At 51.2% G+C, this 16,325-nt stretch overlaps 1 long non-coding RNA gene across 1 annotated transcript in view; it reads left to right on the top strand.

Moving 5' to 3' along the window:
• The window catches only part of LOC140213008 (uncharacterized), a 133,512-nt gene that overhangs the window by 51,017 nt on the left and 66,170 nt on the right, over positions 1–16,325 (top strand). The window lies entirely within an intron of this gene.

Genomic DNA, 16,325 nt, shown 5'->3' with positions numbered 1-16,325 from the left:
TCGTCCAGGGTAGAGTCCGTAGCGAGGTGGATGGCTCGCGCGAGGGATCGTCTCTGGCTGGATCTGGTGCTGCCCTCATCGAGAAGGTGCTTGAGCAGACCCCAGCTCTTGCCTGATCTGAGCTGACCCTCGACGGATTCGCAAAACTCATCCCATTGTTGCTTAAACAGGTTCTTGTAGTGCTGTTCGATCTCCCTGTTAACCTACGAAACCTTCTTGCGGAGCCTCCTGTTATGCTTCTGCCCCTTCCATCTCATGAGGAGGGCTTGCTTGGCTTCCAGCAGGTGCGCCAACCTGCTATCCATCTTGTCAACGTCGAGATCAGTGACGACCTCCTTGGTTGCCACCGCGGCGTCATCCCTGATCCCTTTGCACCAACCTTCAAAATCTGTCTCGGCCATCGGCGCGCGCTCGGCTCTGATCTTGCGGAAAACGTCCCAGTCGATCAACTTGCATTTCCTCGTCTTATAGCGGGCGATCGGGAGGGATACTTCGATGACGTAGTGGTCACTTCCGAGGTCTAGAGCCGTGTTGACCCACTTGACCTCCCCTACGTTCTTGACAAAAGGGAGGTCTGAGGTAGTGTCCCGGCATGCGGAGTTGCCTCTCCTAGTGAGGAAATCCTTATCGGTGATAAGGGTCAAGTCCAGTTCCATCGCAGTCTGCCACCGCTCGCGTCCCTTGGGCGTGTCATAGGTGTACCCCCACACCCTATGTGGGGCGTTGAAATCCCCGACGCCGACAAGGGGGTGCCCACCGGCCAGGATGACGGCCCTCTTGAGGAGAGAGTTCGCCCTCGACCTGCGGTAGCTGGGGCTGCAGTATACGTTGAGGATAAAGAGGCTGTTTCTTTTCAGGCCCTTTCTGGGTGGGTTCATGAGGATTTCAGTCATGACGTATTCGATGCCATCACCAACTGTGCCGAGGTCGCGAGAGAGGCAATTGTACCTTTTGTTGAGAAGGGTAGCAACTCCCCTACCTAGGTGAGGATACTACCAAGTAACCTGCGAGTTTGATAGGAGTACTAGTTGCAACTTCCTGAATAGCGATGATTTGGGGCTTAACCATGAGAGTTCTTAAATATTGCTGCAGAAGCGACTTCTTGTCGGGAAACCTTCCGCAGTTCCATTGCCAGATACTAAAGTTCTCGTCCGCACTATCCATGGCTAGGCTGAAAGGAGGCTTGAACGGCCCTGAGAATCGCGCCCTCCGTCGGTGGTGCTAGTACATGACGTCGTGCTGCGACCTGCGAAGGAGCGGGGCTGGGTTCTCTCTTGGCATCGACCTCCTCTAATTTGCTTATCCGTTCGCTGAGTGCACCTAAGCCCATTTTTGGGTGCGCTATAGCTTCCTGGACCTTTGCTAAGCTAGCCTGCATGCTGGCGAAGGCATTCTTGAGTTCTGAGAGCAATTTTATAGTCTCGTCTTCCTCTCTGTTCTCTACCGCTCGACGCTTGGGCGCGCGAGCCCCGTGGGATGTCTCGGGCGTATCCATGGCGACCGGGGCCAAAGCGGGTTGCGGCGAGGAGGGTGAAAGCGCGAGCTTCCTTATCTCCGCCATCTCCGCAGCCAGCCTGCGCATTTCTTGTTTAACCTGCGCGTTTTATTTCCTCAACTGCTCGTCAACTCGTCGCAACTCCTCGAGCTCGTGTGCGTGGTGCGAATCGCGAGGCGGGTCGTCACCTCTTGGACCCTCACGTCCCCCTCGAACCTTGTCGGCCCAGGAGACTGTGAACTTGCTTCTAAAGGCGGTGGGCGTGCGGGAGCGGGACCCGGTCCCCCTCGATGTGTCGCACCCCGGCCTGGAGCTGGAGCGAGGCCGAGAACCGGAGCGTCCCCGGGAGCAGGTCCGTCCTCTGGACCCACGGCGGGAGCCGGAACGTGCCCTGGAGGCGGAGTGGCCCCGGGATACGGAACGGACTCTCGAGCGGCCCCTGGAACGGGAGCGTCCTCTGTGCTGAGCACCCGGAGTGGACGAAGCCTGGACGAGTTCCGCAGTGTCCGAGCGCCGCTGAGGGGACGGTGACGCGGCACCGGCCATCTTGGCGCGCTCACTGCGACGACGACGCACGATGTATGGGATCTTGAACCTTTGAGCACAGTCCTTATTAGCCGTGGGATGCTGGCCACCACAGAGTTTACACTTGGGGGTACACTGATGCTGCTCATCGGGACTAGGGGCACCGCAGCCACGGCAAATAGTGTCACCTGGATTGGGGCACACGTCGGCGCGATGACCGAGGTGGCCGCACGTATAGCACACGTCGATTTGCTTGCGGTAGAGTGAGTACTACATGAGTAACGGTCCATACCTGACAAAGTTCGGTACACGATGCCCGTCGAACGCGACGATGACCGTGCTGGTTTGAGCTATTCTCTTCGCTGCTAAGGCTAGTGGATTATTGGCGTTGACAATCTTGGCATCGATGACGTCAGGGCCGTCTTGAAGAGGGATGTTGCGGATCACCCCCTTGCACGTGGAGTGCGGGGCCGTCTCGTAGGCACTGAGCTCATATACCTTGCCCGAGATGAGCATTTGCCTCATCCGGACGTAGCGGTTCGCATTCTCGCGCTTGGGAGTACTGGCAACCATAATATTTTGCTGTAGATTCGGGCATAGAGTATCTTGGCATAGATCTTCCTGACTGATGCCAGCGGTGGCGAGTATTGCGTCAGCCACCGTAACAACGCCAACCTTGGAGATATTGAGTCCACCTCGCGGCCTGATCACAATCTTGATATCATCTCGAGGAAGTGAGGGCATTAGTCCCGCTCGTATCACTTTGGATTTTAGCGCAGCACCGCCTGATTTGCCACGGCGTGCTCCTGGCTGGGGCGATGGCGCATTAGTGTCAGCCGTGCGCGTTTCGGCGCTAACTCTTCTGGCCCCCGCAGACTGCCAGCCTTGATCTTGGGTAACCTCCTCCGGGGAGATATCCTCCCCCGCCACTTGATACTCCATCTTGAGTAAGAAATGAAGCGTACCCCGCCTTCAAAGGGCCAGTACGTGGCGGGCAGGTGGTTCACGAGGCGAAAAGCATGGTCTCAAAGCTCGGGCACGGGCAGGAGGCTCGTGGCCGAGGCGCGAGGCGCGTGGCCTCGGGGAGCAAAGCTTGGCAATCCTCCGTGGGCTTAGCTTGGCTGCCGCCGCCTTGTTGCTGTCAAAGCGTGTAAATTTGTGAAAAATAAACTCACAGCGCTGCGAATGGTCTCTCTGAATGCCGCTTTTCCAGCTGCGTCGAATGATGCAGACGTTCCGGCGCTTCCAGGTTGCAGTCCGCAGGAATACACGTTGAGTCGGGAGCTCATATGGAACTAGTCCGCTGAGTTGGCCCCCTTGCGGTGGTCCCGGCTGTATAGTTCCGAAAGGAATAAAAGATGGCCGCCGCCGATCACTCAGGCACTGATTACTCGCACCTGCCGGAGAGCATGGGTTTATTTGAGCACAATATATAATACCTATTTGCATGGCTGTGTAACGTTTTGGAGCAGTTTCGTCACGTTTACGACTTCGCTCAGTTAACTTTCCTTTGCCGATTATCCATTTTTAGCGGCATTCTTAACCTTCCGTTCCATGTCGCCGTGATTTTCGCCGAGCCAGGGAAAGGGAAAGGGAAGTATGGGAAAGCGGACCAATCGCAGACGTCGCACCACTTTCTTCATCCGGTTATCGATTTTCAGTGCACTGGCTCAGCACCATTGAATCCCTCTCGGCTTGAAACGTGCTCCTCACCTCTTATCAGCCAATTAGATAAGACACGCCGCTCAGTGTAGGCAATATTATTCGTTTTTAAAGCAAACAAAAGTGACCTCCTGCAAACGAGGAAAGCATTTGATTGGTCTCTTTAAACAACCCTGCGTGTCACCGCCCGATGCTTGCGTCGGCGGTTACGCAAATTTGAGGTCAGGAGATTGGAATTAAAACATACTGGAATAGTTTTACGTTATAGGGCCCTCTGACGCGGTGAGTTTTCACGGTCTTGTGATGTCGCGTGAAAGGCAGGTGAAGTGGGTGCAGCTCTAAAACTTTTGACCAATAGCCGAGGTCTAATGGCGAAAAGGCGTCGAATCAAAAATAAATGTTTTTTTCTTGTCCCGTCCAATCCGGCATAATTAGCGTGTAATGTAATATCAGATGGGGAGCTATCGCGGTTTTCGTGACGTCGCGTGATAGACAGGTGACGTAGGCGTGGTCCAAAATAGTTTTTGACCAATCGCGGATGGCTGATTGCAGAATTGGAATAGAAAAGTTTGGAATAGCTTTACGTTATAGCACCCCTGGTTTGCTCGCAGGCTCTTCGTAACGCGCTCACTAAACAAATCAACAAAACAATGCAAATGAATGGCGTACAAGACATTTCAGCAGCCAATTCTAGAGTAGGTGGGAGTGGTGTGCTTCCTTTCCCATTCTTCTGATGTGAAAAATAAAAATAAAAAATCTCAAATTCATCAAGTAGAAGGCGATCAGATTTGCTTTCAATCAGTATGATTGCAATTGCTCCCTACCATCGCAGATTCATAATCTATTGCTGCTATATCTGGCTCTCCGGCGCCCATTAGAACACCTATTCATGGTACACCAAGATTGTTCACTAATCCTCGGCCATACAAGTACGAATATTATTGACAGATCAGTCGTTGCTGACAAATTGCCCTCACCTACTAAAACTTGCCCCGCTTATGCTGCATACCAATTGTTTCGAGCACGCTTGCTCCATACCTCTTTCTTCCCCCAGATAGCACTGAGGTGGTTGTACAAACTAGACCTTTCGCTTATTGGGTATCTGCCATTCAATGAGTTTTCACAAGAAGTCGACAAGCCTGCTCTAGTTGTTCATGCCATGTAACAGCGTTTAGCATTCCCGATATGTTCCTGTATTGTATTGTTCCTTGTACAATAGAACTCTGGGATTTATAATGTCAATTCTTGTTATTCTTGCACTCAAACCTGCTGTCGCCTTCCAGAGACAGTGGTATGTCGAAATAAATAAGACAAATAAACGAAGTCCGACTGAAGAGTATGATCAATTCAATCGAGCGAAGCCATGGGAACCCAAACGGTGATATTGGTTTACTACGCAAGCAAGAAAAAAAACCAAGAAAAAGAAAATGTTTCTGGTTTTAGCATGGGAAAATGAATTTTAATAAAGGAAATGTACAAAGGATTTGGTATAAGTTATACATAAAGGATGAATGAGTGTTGCAGCCTCGCTCACACAAGATAGGAGCTTTTGGTTTATTCCTGCGACTGCATGGTAAGGCGTCCAGCGCGCCAGATTATGGAGACATATAATGACGCCTCCAGTCAATACGCTGGATGGATATTGGAATTTATATACGCCCTATTTTCTCATACGCATGTCATAGAAGGTCTTTCCGATTACTGGAAAGTCGCGAGAAGTGTGAAAACTCCTTAATGGGGCCGTAAGCTAGACGCACACGCATGGAAAGGGTGGTTTCTCTGTTATGCTTCGTAGAAAGGCCCTGAAGAACATCTGCAATCCTATCACTTCTCTCTTTGAAAATATTTAATAGAGTCTTCTAGCAGAGCGCTTCCAGTCAGCTCCACTCAGACCAGTGTATCCTAACAATCTGCACACAGCCATTTAGAGGGAACGTTAGTGCAGGTGCGCCAACGCCCATGCCGGTAGTGGAAGGGCAAGGCTGCCCTTCCACTAGGAGGTGCGTACAACTGGGCTCCATTGTCATTTTTTAGTCAAGCTGACTGCTCGTCGTTCCCGTCTCTGGTCTCCGCAGTGTATCAGCGCGTGAAATGTGAGTGGAGCGGACCGTAAGCGACGCACAGCTAGAACTTTCTAGAAGGTATATATATTTTTCCGTAAAGAGTAGCGTGGTTTCAGGCATTGTTTACATATCGTTCGTCAGATCATATACGGTGCAAATAAATTGGCAAGAACAGTTGACTAATTCGCACGATGACGCATTTGATTTCTGAACTTCCCGAGATCATTCGATCACCTGTCACACTGGGAGATCATGCAAAAGCGGATCATGATGGCAAATACTTTTTTGAATATTGCTAAAGGATGGATTACTGAGTCTAGGGGAGTATTTTCTAAATGTCCCCCTAGAGGACATGTACATTTTGACTGCTGCTGAAGTGCCGATTGGCTGGGGACGCCTGTCTCCTTCTCATGTATACCCTGTTACGTTTCGCCTACAACGCGCGGTAATGCCGGCGCGGATGCAACGGACGCCGGGGCTTTGTTCAAAGCGGCGGACATTTTGGCCCATTCGACGCCGCCGCAGCGCCTACCCGCCAAGCGTGTCCAGGCGTGTTTCAGTGCCACGTGTCTTCATGTGTGCGTGTGTGTGTGTGTGCCCTCGCTTATCAAAGCGCGGCAGCTGGGGAGCGGAGTTCCCCGAATGAGGAGCCTGGAGGTCTCTCGGCTCAACCGTTCGCGCCGTCGTGTGGGCGGTTGGCGATGCGTCACTACACTCGGTTCAGCAGGTCTCTCGGCCCGACAGTTCGCGCCGTCGTGGGCTCATGCTCCGCCGTCCCGTGACCTTCATCCCGTGACCTTCCCTCCTTCCCTTTTGGACCGCGACGCCGGGAGTATAAGAGCAGCTGCCCCCGGACGCCAGGAGAGAGGCTCCGATTTGTACTGTTGAGTTACGTGCTCTCCCGTCTCTCCAATTCGGTCGAACTGACCGGCCGCTCTTTTGCTATGTTAGAATAAACAAGTTGTTCTGTTACCAGTCTTCTCATGCTTTGCCGGGACCTTCGGATGCTTCCAGTGCCCCAGGCCGCCAGGCCAACGCTACCCTTGGGGCTTGCGACCCATTGGCAATAACGGGCGTCAGCACCGAGACCCCAACAACTCGGGCCAGCGGTGCGATTACAACATCTGGTTGCCAGCGGTGAGATCGCGACAACGGAGGCCAGCAGCGAAGAGATGCGGTTGACTGTATGCTGAGCAGCACAACGACCATCCGGGAGCAGTGCAACGAGCCCTGTGTGATGACTGGTTGCCTGCAGCGGAACGACTGCGCTGAATTCTTGACTGCGAGGTTTGGTGAGTGCGGGACTTTCTTCTTCTGAGTTTTGCCAGGCTTTTGTTAGTGTTAGAAACAGAGCTGGTAATTGTGGTTGTCGTTGCTGCCGGGTTAGTTTGCGGCAAGAAAATAGTAGGCAGTAGAGAAAGCAGCATTCAGAGCAGCCATGGATTTGAAGTCGTTGCGCAAACCGAAATTGCTGGAGCTTGCGAGAGAGTTGGGTCTGGATGTCTCAGACAAACTCAGAAAACCAGAACTGCTAAGGGCTATTCTTGAGCTAGAAGCTGAGGATGACGAGCTGTCGGAATGCCTTGAGACCATTGAGGAGAGGGAGACGGCAAAAAGAGAGGAGCGTGAACTTAAAGAACAAAAAGAAAAAGAAAAAGAAGAGCGCGACCGTCAACACGCTTTGGAAATGAAGCGTCTCGAGTTAGAGATGGAACGCGCTCGTAATGGAAGTCAGGCACACGGTGCAGGAGAACGAGTATTGTTCAAAATGACTGACCTGATGCGGCCGTTTAAGCTTGGAGAGGACATTGGTTTGTTCCTGGTTAACTTTGAGCGAACGTGCGAGAAGCAGGGGTTCTCTCGGGAAACGTGGCCACAGCGCTTGCTCACTTTGCTACCCGGCGAGGCGGCCGACGTAGTCGCTCGCTTGGAGAGAGAGGAGGCAGAGGATTTCGACAAAGTGAAATCGAGTCTGCTAAAAAAGTACCGGCTGTCAGCGGAGGCGTTCCGTCGGAAGTTTCGGGAAAATGAGAAAGGCAGAAGTGAGTCATATACAGAGTTTGCGTACAGGCTTATGTCAAACATGCAGGAGTGGCTCAAAGAAGAGAAAGCGTTTGGTGACCACGAGAAAGTTCTGCAGTGTTTCGGGCTAGAACAGTTTTATAGTCGGTTACCTGAGAACGTGCGGTACTGGGTCTTGGATAGGCCAGACGTTAGTACGGTGGCTAGAGCCGCTGAGTTAGCCGAGGAGTTTGTGACGCGTCGGGCTCGTGGAGCTAAGGACGGTCAAAAGGGTGAATTTGGCTCCAAGTTTGAGAGGCCAAAGTTCACGCCCATGAGAGCAAAGGGGGACACACGTAGTGCGGATGCGAGTGAAAGCAGTCCGACCGAACGTAAGGAGACGGCGGCAACCGAAGCCGAACGCAGAAAGCGGTTCGAGATGAGGCAAGCGCGCGTTTGTTATACGTGCCAGAAGCCGGGTCACTTTTCGGCGCAGTGTCCAGAAACAAAAACACAAGTCGTGTTTTTGTCTATATGCAGCACTGACGAGAACATGAAGCTTCTCGAGCCTTACATGCGAGACCTCCTCGTGAACGGGAAAGAGTGCCGAGTGCTTCGCGATTCCGCAGCTACAATGGATGTAGTTCACCCCTCTTACGTAGAACCCGATATGTTCACGGGCGAGTGCGCATGGATCAAGCAAGCAGTGGAAGCTCATAGCGTGTGTCTGCCGGTAGCAAAAGTGCTTATTGAAGGACCTTTCGGAGCACTTGAGACGGAGGCCGCAGTGTCATCTATGCTGCCCCCCCAGTACCCGTACCTATTTTCGAACAGGTCCGATCACCTCCTGCGCGAGAAGGGGCTTTTGTTTGGTGAGGCTAGCGTTCAGGCCTTAACCAGATCGAAGGTTCGGGAGCTCGCTGCAAAGGCGGTAGTTGCGGGGCCGACGTTGTTGAACGATGAGAAAGGGTCAGAGGCGCAGCAAGCTGGTATTCAGAGCACGCCCGAACAGAATAAAATTGAGCCTGTAGCGTTAAAGGCAGCAGATACTGGAGAGGAAATTCCCGACACGGGAAAGTTAGAAGAGCTGTCTCCAGATTTGCTCATCGCGCCTACGTCAGACGGACTTAACAGGTTGCTAAAAGTCAGCCGCTCGGCTTTGATAGCCGAGCAAAAGAAGGATGGCAGCCTAGAAAACATACGCTGCATTATCAAGGAAGGTATCGCCAAGAAAAATGCTCGCTTTGTGGAAAGAGGTGGGGTCCTGTACCGGAAGTATCTAGACCGCAGAGGAGTGGAGTTCGATCAGCTGATCGTGCCTCAATGCTATCGTCAGGATCTGTTGCGCTTGTCGCATGGGGGTTCGTGGTCCGGACACCTAGGAGTTAAGAAAACTAAGGACCGTCTCTTGCAGGAGTACTATTGGCCAGGGTGTTTTCGGGACGCAGACCACTTTGTGAAGACATGCGACACCTGTCAGCGGGTGGGCAAGCCAGGGGACAAATCGAGGGCGCCGTTGAAGTTGGTACCTATCATTACGGAGCCTTTTAGACGGCTCGTTATTGATACAGTGGGACCTCTGCCGGTAACAGCCACGGGGTACCGACACATTTTGACTGTGATCTGCCCAGCGACAAAGTTCCCTGAAGCAGTGCCGCTTAAAGAACTCAGCTCAGTTGAGATAGTCAATGCACTACTGTCCATATTTGCGCGAGTTGGTTTTCCTGCAGAAATCCAGTCAGATCAGGGTACAGTGTTTACTAGCGCTTTGACGACAGCCTTTCTCGAAAGGTGCGGGGTAAGGCTGTTACACAGCTCAGTGCACCACCCCCAGTCGAATTCCGTTGAGAAGCTCCACTCCGTCATGAAGCGCGTGTTGAGAGCATTGTGTTTTGAACATCAAACTGACTGGGAGCTGTGTCTGCCTGGAGTGATGTTTGCTTTAAGAACCGCGCCGCATGCGGCTACGGGGTTCTCGCCAGCTGAGCTGGTGTACGGTCGCTCGCTGCGATCTCCGCTTCGCATGCTTCGAGAATCATGGGAAGGCAGGGGCGACGACCCAGTCGTGGTAGAGTACGTGCTTAAGCTCCTCGAACGCTTAAGAAGGGCACAGGAGTTGTCAGGTGAAGCAATGGCAGAGGCCCAGCAGAGGGCCAAGGTTTATTATGATCGGACAGCCAGGGCCCGTCGTTTTGAGGTGGGCGATGAGGTCATGATATTGCGCACATCGCTAAAGAACAAACTCGACGTGCAGTGGGAGGGCCCAGCACGGATTGTTCAAAAACTGTCGGACGTTAACTACGTGGTGAGTCTGCCAGGAAAGCGGAAAGCACAGCAAGTTTACCACTGTAATCTGCTCAAACCCTATAAGCAACGGGAAGCAGTGGTGTGCATGATGGTAAACGTGCCCGAAGAGCTTCCGGTCGAGCTTCCGGGACTAGGCTCAGTGACGAACAGGAAAGACACCGATCAAGTCATTAGTGACTTAATAAGTAAAGCATCGCTGTCGCCTGAGCAGAAAACCGAACTACACCAGCTCTTACAAGAGTTTCAAGGTCTGTTCTCTGAGAGGCCTGGTAGGACTTCTGTCCTTACTCATGACATAGAACTTACCTCCCCAGAGCCAGTACGATCCAAGGCGTACCGGGTGTCACCCCGCCAGAGCGATATTATGGAGGCTGAGGTAAAGAAAATGCTACAGCTCGGTGTTATTGAAGCGGGTGAGAGTGATTATACCTCCCCTTTGATTTTAGTTGAGGTACCGGGCAAGGAACCTCGTCCTTGCGTCGACTACCGCAGGCTTAATTCCATTACTAAGGATCAAATTTATCCGATCCCTAACATCGAGGAGCGCCTTGAGAGAGTGAGTAGCGCTCAGTTTATTTCCACCCTAGATCTTGTCAGGGGTTATTGGCAGGTTCCACTTACAGAAGAGGCTAGTAGGTATGCGGCGTTCATTTCACCAATGGGGACATTCCGTCCTAAAGTTTTGAGTTTTGGTTTGAAGAACGCGCCATACTGCTTTTCAAGCCTCATGGATAAAGTGTTGCGGGGACAGCAAGAATTCGCTTTACCGTATCTAGACGACGTAGCGATATTCTCCGCATCCTGGCCGGAACATATGGCGCACTTGCGGGCAGTGCTAACCCGCCTGCGCGATGCGGGCTTGACAGTCAAGGCTCCCAAGTGCCAGTTAGCACAGGCAGAGGTTGTCTACCTCGGACACGTGATTGGTCGGGGTCGACGCCGCCCCTCTGAAATAAAGGTGGCCGCTGTGCGAGACTTCCCGCAACCGCGCACGAAGACCGATATTCGGTCGTTCTTAGGTGTCGCCGGCTACTATCAGAGGTACATCCCCAGGTACTCTGATATCGCGGCTCCCTTGACGGATGCTCTAAGAAAGACAGAGCCGCAAACAGTCGTCTGGGATGAGACGAAGGAAAGAGCTTTTAGCGCCCTAAAGAGCGCCCTAACAAGCCAGCCTGTGCTACGATCGCCCGACTACACAAAAGGGTTCGTTGTTCAGTGTGATGCTAGTGAGCGAGGCATGGGCGTTGTACTGTGCCAACGGGAAAATGGAGAAGTAGAACACCCCGTCCTGTATGCTAGTCGTAAGCTGACCAGTCGTGAGCAGGCGTATAGCGCCACCGAGAAAGAGTGTGCGTGTATCGTGTGGGCCGTTCAGAAATTGTCATGTTACCTAGCCGGCTCGAGGTTTATCATTGAAACGGATCACTGCCCTCTCCAATGGCTGCAGACCATCTCTCCCAAAAATGGCCGCCTCCTGCGCTGGAGCCTCGCTTTGCAACAATATTCCTTTGAGGTGCGTTACAAAAAGGGGAGTCTCAACGGTAACGCCGATGGCTTAAGTCGAAGCCCCTAACGTGGGAATCAGCCTCAAAATTGCTTGTTACTGATGTTTTTCTTCCTGAGGCAGGATTTTTAACTTATTGCTTTTGTGTAGTGTTTCAAAGTGATGATGTGCTTTCTAGTGCACTTTTTCGATTTGTGGACGCGTTCTGAGTGCTGCTAAACTACTGTAAGGAACTAGGCAGCAGTATAAAAGGGGAAAGAGCCTGGCAGGGCTTAGTGAGGGTTGTGCCGTGCTTGCTGACTGAGCGGTTGACTTTCGGCGTAGTTCTAACGCTTGCCGGAAACGAGAACAAAAATGTCAACTCTCCCGAAGTCACTTTGCAGTGTCCTGTGTGCACCTGAACGTGAGAACGAGGGCTTCTCTGTGCGCTGCGCTCAAGAAACGCGAAAGGACGCCCGACTTCGGTTATGAGCATCATCGAGCGATATCCCTCCGGACAGCGGATGCAGTCCCCTGACCATCGGGATCTCCTTCCCCCGGCGGGGCGGTCTGTTACGTTTCGCCTACAACGCGCGGTAATGCCGGCGCGGATGCAACGGACGCCGGGGCTTTGTTCAAAGCGGCGGACATTTTGGCCCATTCGACGCCGCCGCAGCGCCTACCCGCCAAGCGTGTCCAGGCGTGTTTCAGTGCCACGTGTCTTCATGTGTGCGTGTGTGTGTGTGTGCCCTCGCTTGTCAAAGCGCGGCAGCCGGGGAGCGGAGTTCCCCGAATGAGGAGCCTGGAGGTCTCTCGGCTCAACCGTTCGCGCCGTCGTGTGGGCGGTTGGCGATGCGTCACTACACTCGGTTCAGCAGGTCTCTCGGCCCGACAGTTCGCGCCGTCGTGGGCTCATGCTCCGCCGTCCCGTGACCTTCATCCCGTGACCTTCCCTCCTTCCCTTTTGGACCGCGACGCCGGGAGTATAAGAGCAGCTGCCCCCGGACGCCAGGAGAGAGGCTCCGATTTGTACTGTTGAGTTACGTGCTCTCCCGTCTCTCCAATTCGGTCGAACTGACCGGCCGCTCTTTTGCTATGTTAGAATAAACAAGTTGTTCTGTTACCAGTCTTCTCATGCTTTGCCGGGACCTTCGGATGCTTCCAGTGCCCCAGGCCGCCAGGCCAACGCTACCCTTGGGGCTTGCGACCCATTGGCAATAACGGGCGTCAGCACCGAGACCCCAACAACTCGGGCCAGCGGTGCGATTACAACAACCCCATGCCAGCCAAATATAATCTCCTCTTCCCCCCAGGGATTCGATAACGGCGTTCTTCATCATTGTACCACTGAATTCTGCTGTGTAGCTACTCTCGCCGTATGTAGTCGCCAGAGTCACCCACTCAGCGGTCCGTTTAGGATTGGCAAGTGTAAGTGTATGGGCAGAATGATAGAGCGATTCTTGGTTGGGCGTGAAAGGTGGGGTCAAGTGCAACGGAGTGGGAGGGTGGGGGCTAAGGGATAGCCTTCGCGGTTAAGTTAGAGACAAGGGTGTAGAGTGTGTTAATAATAGCAAACTACTTCGGCCCCTTAAGCCGATATACTCGTAGTTCCGAACACCTTCACGCCAGTTAGCCTCTATGGGATAGCCACCTTTAGAGGATCTCCGGGCGATCGCTGATTGTGGAGTAACCCTGTGGTTCGGTCGTTAGCTCAGGCAACTGAAGCATCAACCTTAAAATGAAAAGTACTCGCGATTACGGCAATCCGCAGACCCCAAGAGCACCACGAGACAAGCATAGCGGAAGAAAGATGCGCTCGCGGAGTGAAGGCGGCAAGTCAGACAGAGGAATTATAACACATGCTGCGGCCACTTTGCAACATCGCTGAAGCGCTTCAAAACGACCAGCCGAAAATGCCATCAGAAGAGCAGTTGGTCAGATACTGTCCTAATCCAGATTCAATACAGCTTTGTCGTAGGAGTGCGGAACTTGCACGCACTGCTCATGGGACATACTATACTAGCAGAGGTATTATACGCAGAATATGAAACATCTTTACGTTCTTGTCGCGCAATGTAAGGGGAAAGAAGAGCTCTTTCACTCTGTTAAGAGGAGATTGATTTAGTCCGCACTGCAAACGTTTGTGGGGATATTTCCGTGGACGCCATAATTCTTTTATTGGCATGACCGAAAAAGGAGACGTTGGCGTACAGATATGGGCGCCGGCTACTCCTTCTTTATAACCGAGTGGTACAGGTAAACATATAGTCTTGTACACTTAGGCGCATAGTTTGTGTTGAAGAACGAGTAAAAGAACAGTTAATGAACACACGACTACATTACAACGTAAGTCAGAAACAACATAGCGACATTACAACGAACCTGTCAATGCCGAACAGTGCGAACAAAAAAGAAAACGGTTAATATATAACATAGGGGACACAGCGACAGTACAAACAAGGAACCAATTTAGGAACGAAGCGCCATTTAAATCCGTTAGCAATGTCCAATTAACAATGCTGCTGTCCTCGAGAATTTTCGTTCTATGAATGCAGCTTTTTTTGCGCACAAGACAAGGACACTTCTCTCTCAGTATTGATAGCTTGATAGGTTGATAGGTTGATAGGTTGATAGGTTTGGAAGGTTTGGAACAGCATTGATAGGTTTGGAAGGGTCGCCTTTATGAATAAGACGGGGGTGTCATGTAGGGTATTTTTGGAACTGCTTTTCAATTCTTTAAGCAAGTCTTGCCCAGAGCGCATGGCGGACAGCTTCTCTGAACAGGTCCTTCGCCTCAGGAACGTGGGTACCCCACACATGTCCTCGTTAGCATTGCTGAAGCCCTGTTGAAGCGCATGTCACCGCAAATAACTAATGCCACTCAGTCTTCCAGACTTTACAATATATACGCAGTTATTCCGTATATCCACGGCATATAGCATGGATTAAAAAGGATTGGCCAGCGGGCCAATGTAAAAGTGGTTTTTCCGCTCCCTATAAATTGCAATCTTTGTGCAGATTGACCAGTGCTTGTGCCCCCAAAGAAATTGCGTGCAAAAAGAGACATCAGTCAAACTTCGTTTACTGTGCAGAAGGAATAGTTTATAGTGTGCCTTTGAACTGTGAGTCCAACTATATTGGTCAGAGCGGACGATGTGTTAATGACAGGTTGCGGGAGCATCGCTACAGTGTGATAGAAAAGAAAGGGTTTTTTTATGCCCACTGTAGAAAGTGCACGCGTAATCAGGCAAACGCCACAAATACGGTCACGTGTAAAGCGGTATATAGTACTTGCTCAATTGTCAGCAAAAATAGTAATCAGTTGACCACAGAAATCATCGAAGCGGAATTGATTGGCAGGTGTGGTGACCCCTGTGTGTCAAAACCGTCTATCGCTCTTTCCAGCAAGGAGCTATCCTTCTTGCGTAGATAGGAATATTCTGCGGGGGGCGCACACGGGATGTGGCATGGATTCTGCTATATATGTGGTGACTTTCTTCAAAATAAAACACTGTTGTAAGTCTGCGCTCGTGTGTCTCGGCGTCTTCCTTGTCCTGGATTTGTGCGCAAAAAGCTGCATTCATGACCTACCAGCATGCCGAAGCAGTCACCTTAGTTTTGTTCAATGCTGTCAAAGTGCACTTTGCATGACCCTTGTTCACCACGGGCCCAAGAGAGAGAGAGAGAGAGAGAGAGAGAGAGAGGTGTATATGGAAGGCAGAGATGTTAACCAGTCATGAGTTCGTTTGGCTAATGTTTTCTTTAAACTTTGTGGTGTACGATCTGATGAAGGCATTTTAGAAAAGGTGATATGTGTATTCGTCCGCAAGGTCGCAGTTGCACTTTGGAATTTGAGGGCACCACATTCTGCGCAGAAAGTGTTGCGTATAAGCAGTGTCAAGCCGTATTCCATGAATAAGGGTTTTAGGTCTTTACTTAAAGTAAGTGAAATTCTGTATTCCACAAGTGGATCAATAAAAATAGATTGGAGCTCCTGGAATTTCGCTCGGACCATATTCTTCCACATGTTTTAGATGATGTGGCTTTCAGAATATAGCAGAGATTACTTCCTGATATGGGGAGGGACAACACCTTATATATCCGATGATCCTGTCTTGCTGCCGTGTAAGCTACTGTGTTGACTGGAATATACAATGCTGGCATCCGCTAACAAAATACTGTACTTTGCGCTTGGTTGGCCTTTGTGAGCTCTTTGAGTATTTCGTAAGCTGTAATTACGTTTACCATTTTCATATATGTGCCAATAAGCGCTCGCATTGCATAAGTCCCTAATTTACAGTGAGCCACACGTTCTTTCATGGCATGCTTTAACGAAGAGTGGAAACAAATTGAATTTGTATAAATAACCGCCTCCTTCATTCAAAATTTCAAATATTGTTATTGCCATCTCATGACCTACTAAAGTAAGATGACGCTTTCACCTTGGGTTTGCCGTCTCCAGATTTCGTCTGGAAACTCTGTCCCCGGAATGTCGGAGCCTATCCCCCACTGTACTACATATAGCCCAACTATGCAGTCAGTCTATGGTGCGTGTGGTCTGTTGTCACTGTAGCAGGATGATCATGACACGTCAAGCAAATCAAAGAGCAGTGGCTACCATGGAAACATCTTGACGGGGAGGAACTCCCGGACATTCTTTCAAGAGTTTCAGTCGATGATTTTGCCGTCAAAACCAGCCTGTTGAAAGTGAACGTGTGCTGTGAAAATTAATTTGCAACAGCTTATCAATAGCTCCAGTAATTTGCTTGGAATACATAAGAAATTA

This window comes from Dermacentor andersoni, chromosome 1 (assembly GCF_023375885.2).
Source record: "Dermacentor andersoni chromosome 1, qqDerAnde1_hic_scaffold, whole genome shotgun sequence".
Lineage (NCBI taxonomy): Eukaryota > Metazoa > Arthropoda > Arachnida > Ixodida > Ixodidae > Dermacentor > Dermacentor andersoni.
Note: the sequence above shows the minus strand (reverse complement) of the source record. Positions and strands in the feature narration are given on the sequence as shown.